The sequence below is a fragment of the Podarcis vaucheri genome, assembly GCF_965113315.1.
Source record: "Podarcis vaucheri genome assembly, chromosome: 7".
NCBI lineage: Eukaryota > Metazoa > Chordata > Lepidosauria > Squamata > Lacertidae > Podarcis > Podarcis vaucheri.
Window position 1 is genome coordinate 35,848,720 of NC_138765.1, and position 6,778 is coordinate 35,855,497.

General features: G+C 49.9%; 1 protein-coding gene across 1 annotated transcript in view; it reads left to right on the plus strand.

Moving 5' to 3' along the window:
* Nucleotides 1–6,778, plus strand: part of HEYL (hes related family bHLH transcription factor with YRPW motif like) — a 128,668-nt gene that overhangs the window by 20,732 nt on the left and 101,158 nt on the right. The window lies entirely within an intron of this gene.

Sequence of the window (6,778 nt, forward strand, 5' to 3'; positions counted from 1 at the left end):
ACTAAGCCGCTTCTGGTGAACCAGAGCACTTCACAGAAACGCCGTTTACCTTCCCGCTGGTAAGCGGTCCCTATTTATCTACTTGCACTTTGACGTGCTTTTGAACTGCTAGGTTGGCAGGAGCAGGGACCGAGCAATGGGAGCTCACCCCGTCGTGGGGATTCGAACCGCTAACCTTCCAATGGGCAAGCCCTAGGCTCAGTGGTTTAGACCACAGCGCCACCCGCGTTCCCTATGCCCCTACCCTATAAAAAGCATTATTCAGGGCAGCAGTTTACACAACCCACTAAGGAAGATAATCACACAATAAAATTCAAAACAGCAACAGTTAATTGCACATTTATTCAAAACCCAATTAAATCTCTTTGGTTTAATTAATTCAACAAAAGCAATGAACTTGATCCAGTGATACTGGCTTTTCAAATTCTGATAGTCATTCCCACCTCCAGCACCCCCCTGCCGCCCCTTTGCCTCTTAGTGCCCCCCATCCAGGGAATCCCCCACCCAGGGGGCAGTACTGCCCACTTTGGAGATCACTGCTTTGAAAGGTTTAGGCCTTCCTGTGGCTGCTGGAGAAATGCTTAATGGGGTCAAGAATGGAGAACTGCCCTCTTGGGAGCAGGCTTTGTTTCAAAGAGGCTTCCACCTGGGGACTGGGAGGGAGGTAGAGAGTTGTAGGTCTGTGGGGATGGAGGGAGCCCGTTGCTTTGCAGAGCAGTGCTGTGTCAAGGCTGGCACAGTGGCCTGGTGAGGGTAGTTTAGGCAAGCAGCTGTGCTGCAGCAGGACAAAGCTGTGTGAAATAGGAAGCCTGTTTGTGCCCAGACCAAAGACCAGAGCTGACTCTGTGCCCAGGCAAGGCCTGGCCCAGAGAGGGGGCAGATTCAGGGTGCCCTTAAGAGAGAAGTGCCATGAACTGTGCAAATGTCCCCGTTGTGAGTTGATGGGAGAATTTGAGCTCCCTGCCTTAGGCACCCAAAGGTCTTGGAGTAGAAGAAGCTTCCTTTCACCTGTGGCCCATCTAGCCCCGCGTTTTCTACTGTGACTGACAGGCAGGGAATTTCTCCCAGCCCTTTCTGGAGATGCCACTAGGGATAGACGCTGCATGGAGAATCGGTAGGTCTGCCTAGTGAGCTCACAAAGGTACCGTATTTTTCGCTCTATAACACGCACCCGACCATAACACGCACATAGTTTTTAGAGGAGGAAAATCTGTAGGCATGCCACCCGTAGGCATTCCCTCCATAACACGCACAGACATTTCCCCTTACTTTCTAGGAGGAAAAAAGTGAGTGTTATGGTGCAAAAAAAATACAGTAATATCCTTTCCTGCCCCTTACAGAAGAAGAAACAGCAAGGATCAAAAAGCCCTCTGGCATTTACTCCCATGGGCACAATCACCAGTTGTACTTTCTCAGGTTTGGGGCTGTTATTACTTGGAGTCCCTCTGTGTGTGTGTGTAAGAGAGAGAGGGAGAGTAGCGAGGGGGTGGGGACTAGGAAGGCCACTTAGCTCCATCTGCCTACAGCTAATCCGCAGACAAATGCCAGCCTCCCATCTGGCCGCCCTGTGCGCCCCCCCTTCTTTCCTCCAGCCACTTTAGCTAAATGGCTTGGGCCAAAGATAAGGTCATTAATTACAGTGGGATTAAAAGGCAGCGCAAGCCCACCATCACTGTCCCTCCCCTCTGTCTGTATCTTTTATGCAAACCCTGTTTTACACATGCACTGACCCCCAGCCATCCTCACCGCAGCCTCCCTTGTTGCAAATTGGGGGGGGGGGGGTTCAGTCTGAAAGTTCAACTGCACAACCTGCCTTGAATTTTTAAAAAATGTGGCATAAAAGGAAGCAGAATGCCTCTGGGTGTGTGCAGAGTGGCCGTCCCTAAGTAGCCACTTTTAGCTATTAAAGAGAGATGGGGGTCTCTGGCTAGCAGCAGCTGTGACTTCAAGGTACAGTAGCTTGAAGGCCTAGTGGCATTAAAATGAATGGGGTTGGCTTTGTCTATTTGTGTCTGTTTTGTGACACTTATGCCTTGCTTTTCCTAAAAAAAAAAAGTGCAATCAAAGCAGCATACAGAAGCATGTCTAAAAGGTGTGGGCTGTTTGCTAAGTTGAAAGAGGCAAAAGGTACCTGAGACAGGTCCCCAGATTAAATCTCAGGATGGTGTATAGGTGGTTGGACTGAACATTTAGGTAAGCAGAACAAAAAGCTCTGAAACTGTGGAAGGAGAGGTGGATAGTGGTTGTGAGAAGGAGGCCAGTGAAGTGGTCTAAGGATAGATCTGCCACCCCAAGTCCCCAACCTGGTGTTTGGGGACTACTTTTCTCTCTTACTGCATTACTGTCCCACCTTTTCTCCAAGGAGCTCCAAGTGGCACACACGGTTCTCTCCTCCTTTTTTACCTCTCCCAACCCTGTGAGGTCGGTTAGGCAGAGACTGATGGTCTTCAAACCCCGGCTTCACCGGTCTGGAGTGTTAGTAGTCCAAAGCATCTCGAGGGCACCAGCTTGGAGAAGGCAGGTCTATAGGAACATCTCAGAGATAAGGGACAGGGGTTGACACTAGAATAGGAACACTTTGATTTTTTTTTACTCATTTACAGAAATTTGGCACAATTCAGAATGACATTTCGAAAATGTTTTTAAGTGGAGGCGAACAAATAAATCTTGCTGATTCTGTGTGCTTAGTATTAACTTACAGTGGCAGGAGTTGCCCCTGCAAACAGGTTGCAAAGTTTTGCAGCTGTGCAGCGATGGCTCACCTGCTATCTAGTGCTGTTTCTCTCCCCCCCTCCCCACAGCTGTTCTCCCCAAACGCTGCACTCCAGAGTGCAAAGCAAACACAGCCCCTCCAGGAAGCATAAAGAGCAATTGTGTGCATTGTCTCAAGCCAGAAGTTTGAAAGCAAAACATTCCAGCTGGCTGACTGCAGAGCAGCTTTCTACAACCTAGTGCTGTTTTGGACTACAACTCCCATCAGCTCCGGGGAGGGGGTCAGGTGGGTGGGAGGAATATCAGGAATATCAGCACAAAGGAGCTATTGCAGGGGGAGGGGCTGGGTTGCTTATCAAGGAAGCTGCTGGTTTGAATCTGACTTCTGTGATGAACTCACAAGGTGGCCTGATGCCAACATCTCTCATTTCCTCCTTTCTCCCAGCCTACCTTTCAGGGTCGCTGTAAGGATTCTAAGCAGGTAAAGGATATTCAAGAATGGAAATTCAAAAGCATTATAGCCCTGCCTGGAGATGCCACTCGGGATTGAACATGGGACTTTCTGCATGCGAAACAAATGCTCTCCCCTGAGCCATGGCCCTTCCCTGTGTGCCTGTATGGAGAATGTCCTGCCCTCCCTAGTTGCTGACTCCAGGCCCAGCTCAACAGTTGGAGAAACCACCTGCAACAAAGAGCTCTCTCTCCCTTCTCCCTCCTCTCACGCTGGCCCACACCTGCCACGCTTTTCCCACCGTCTTCAGTTTCCTATGGCTTTCCCTACCATTTGACGCAAGCTTCCCACTTGTAGCCATCACTCCCTCCCCCTGCCTGCCCTAACCCCCTCCACCAGTGGGGCAAGTCCAGTTCCCAATTGTTGCCAACTGACCTCCTGTCTGCTCCCAGCAGCCCAAGAGTCTCCTGGGGTGCTAGTGAAGGAGCTCGTGATCCGAGGCCACCAAAGGGACTGTTCTTGGGCTCTGAGTTGTTGCTTGGGCAAATGGGGCACTGCCCCGCCTACTTCAACCTGCCATCAGCTAGCCCTTACCTGCCTGCTTTTTGCCTTGCAACCTGGCCATGGGGAGGCTGGACCTGTCAGTTTCCTTCTCCATTTCACTGCTGTCCTAGTAGAACTCAGCAGGGTGGAGGGAAAGCTGGGATAAGTTGGCTCTGCCTGTCATTGGTCCTGGTGCAATCTACTGTTGGGCTCCCTGCTTTCTGCCCTACCAGGCCCAACAGGCACGAGCCACCATTGCCTTGCAGTCCTGCCCTCTGCAGCTGGAAACTTTTGGGTGGTCTGCTTGGCAATACCATCCCTTAATCCTGGAATCTGCAGTTTGGTCTGAGTTGAGGGAAAGGTAGTCTGCAGAGGCCCAGGGTCATCCTTTTCCTTATTGGCTATACAAATTGTCCTGGAGGGAAGGGGAAAGTGCAGGTGGGTCTGTCTTTTGAGGAGGATTGGATGGTTTTGTAGTCCTAGTTCTCCAACACCAAGTTCACAGGTTAAACCTAAGCACTCAAGGTAGGCTCTGGAGCCAAAACCTGGCGAGACCGGGCTCAAATGCTTTAGAAAAATAAATATTAATGTTCTTGTCCTCCTGGGATGTTTTAATATAGAGACTTTTAATTAAAAATAGGTTCTGGGGCTAAGCCCAAACTCTGGTTCAGACTTGCATAAAGACGCCCCCAGAGGTGTTGGTGGCTTTGGTTTGGGGCAGTTCCAAGCCGAGGTGCTTGTTGTGTCAAACCAACGACAAAGATTCAAGAGAGCAGCTCCCTGGCGGGAAAGCCTTGGAGGGTTGGCGGCAAAACTCACCCACTGTATTTGCTTTGCATGCATGATAAATGCAACCTCTCGGAATTTGGACTTTTGCCCTTCTTTGAAGCGGAGCGGGAGAGTGGCGGTTAGGAGAGCAAGCCGCCTGAGACCAGGAGGCAGCGCTTTGTGCTGGCTGCCTGGAAAAGTTTGCTGTTGTACACAGTGGAGTGTGTGCACTTTAAGGGAGTATCTTGCTTAGCTTCTCAGGGGAGAGGTGCTCAGGGCTCTGGGATCACTGGAAACCAAGGCCTTGTTCCCTGGAAACCCTTCTCCCACATCCTGCTCATGCCCGGGAAGATGTCTGCGAGTGCCACTGATAAGCTTAGATCAGGGATTTTCCAAATACGTACTGTGGTACCCCAGAGAAGCTCAGTTATGGCAGGCAAACCTTTTGGAGCATCAGCTCTCACCCCCTGCACTGCACAACAACAAGGGGGGCCTTGGGTGGGTGTAATCTGTCAGTTGGCTCAAGGCAGCAGCAAGGAGCTGAGCATGACTCATATGCATACTATGGGTGGTCATGTCCCAGAATCCTTTGCAATGGACAGAGGCCCCTCAGCAAAGAAATTGTCGTGGAAAGGTAGAAAATGTGGGAAAGATGAACATCCCTCATTGGGTGGTCCTTGAACTTTCATATGGTCCAACACAGTGGTGGGTCTTTCTCCTGGGCCGGTGTGATTGGAGAGGGGGCAGGACACATTTTCACTTGTTTCTAGATCTGCCTACAATATGAACGAACAGTTGTACTGATCAGAATGCAATATTTTACTTTGGAGATCCATCCCACATTTTTAGTGTAGGATGTTGTTGTTGTTGGTGGTGGTGGTATACCGGCCTTCATCCAAAGATCTCAGGGCAGTTTGGTAGTCCAAATCAGCTGGAGGGCACCAGGTTGGGGAAAGCTGGGCTTGTTTGTAAAAGTGGTCTAAGGGCTTTTTCACACATGACATGAAACCCAGGTTTGCACCAAGAATATATGGGTACACTACACATATTTGTAAACACAAGTTTGTTCCTGCTTACACTTTAAATATCCACTTAAGTATCTTACTTGTACACCTACCAATGCAATTTTTGAGTTGGTGCAGAGGGACCCAGACAGATTTGGAGACCAGTTGGGCTCCTGCAGTGCCCTGGCATGTGCGTTTCAGCCTATGGTTATTCCAGGTGGCACATTGTCTGTGCGCCACAATGAGGGATGATTCCCTGTGCCATTTTATCCAAACTTTTATTCCTCCAGAGGCTTCTTGGCGATTCTGCTGGGAGGGTGCAGGGGCGTTTTTTGTGCAGGCCTGCCTAGAGCACAGCTCCAGTTTGGGCAAGAGAGTGCAACAGTCGAGGCAATTAACCAGCTGTTTGTGGTACCCAAGTGCCCCCTTCCTGCCAAGGGAGGCAAGACAGGCAGCTGGGCTGTTTGAGCAAAACAGTGCTTGTAGCCATAAGCCACAAACTGGCATGGCGGCTGGTGCCCATTGTGACTGGTAAAATAGAAGGCAGGGATCCCAACAGGTGGCGCCAGAGCCAATAACAAGTAGAGCCAACTCATGCCAGTTTTGTCCCCATCCTCCTCCCAGCCGTGTTCTACAAGGGCAGCACTGAGATGAAGGAGAAGGAGGAAACTGCCAGGCAGGACCACCCCCTGGACTAGTTGTAAGCAAGAAGGCAGGCAGGTATGGGCTGGCTGAAGGCAAGCTGAGGTTGGTGGGGCTGGCTCTACTACACCACAGTGTTGAGTTAACCGCCACAACCTGATGGGTGTGAGAGTCCATCTTCTGACATATAGATGGCTCAGGCCATTGGGTTCTGCCGGTGGCGCCATTTTGACCATACCATGACCTACAAAGTCCTATCTGGTGGGAGTGTGGAGGAGAGCTTTCTTCACTGTGGCACCTGTCATGCAAAAGGCTCTCCCTGTTGAGATCAGGTTGGCACCACCTGTGAGGTGTTTTCACCATCCATTGGAGACATACATACCTGTTCACCCAGGTGTTCCCTGACCCTTCATATTGTTAATACCATACCAGGCATTGTGGCGATTATTGTTTATAAGCCATTGAGTTGCATTCAACTAAGTTTTACTCAGAGTAGTCCCATTGAAACAAATGGCCATGCATAACTTGGACCCATTGATTTTACCGGGTCTGCTCTGAATAAAAGTTAGTTGACTGCAACCCTTTGTTGCTTTGTTATTGTGTCAATTACTTTGGCATTTCTTTCTGTAAATGAAAAGCAGTATAGAAACTTTTCAAT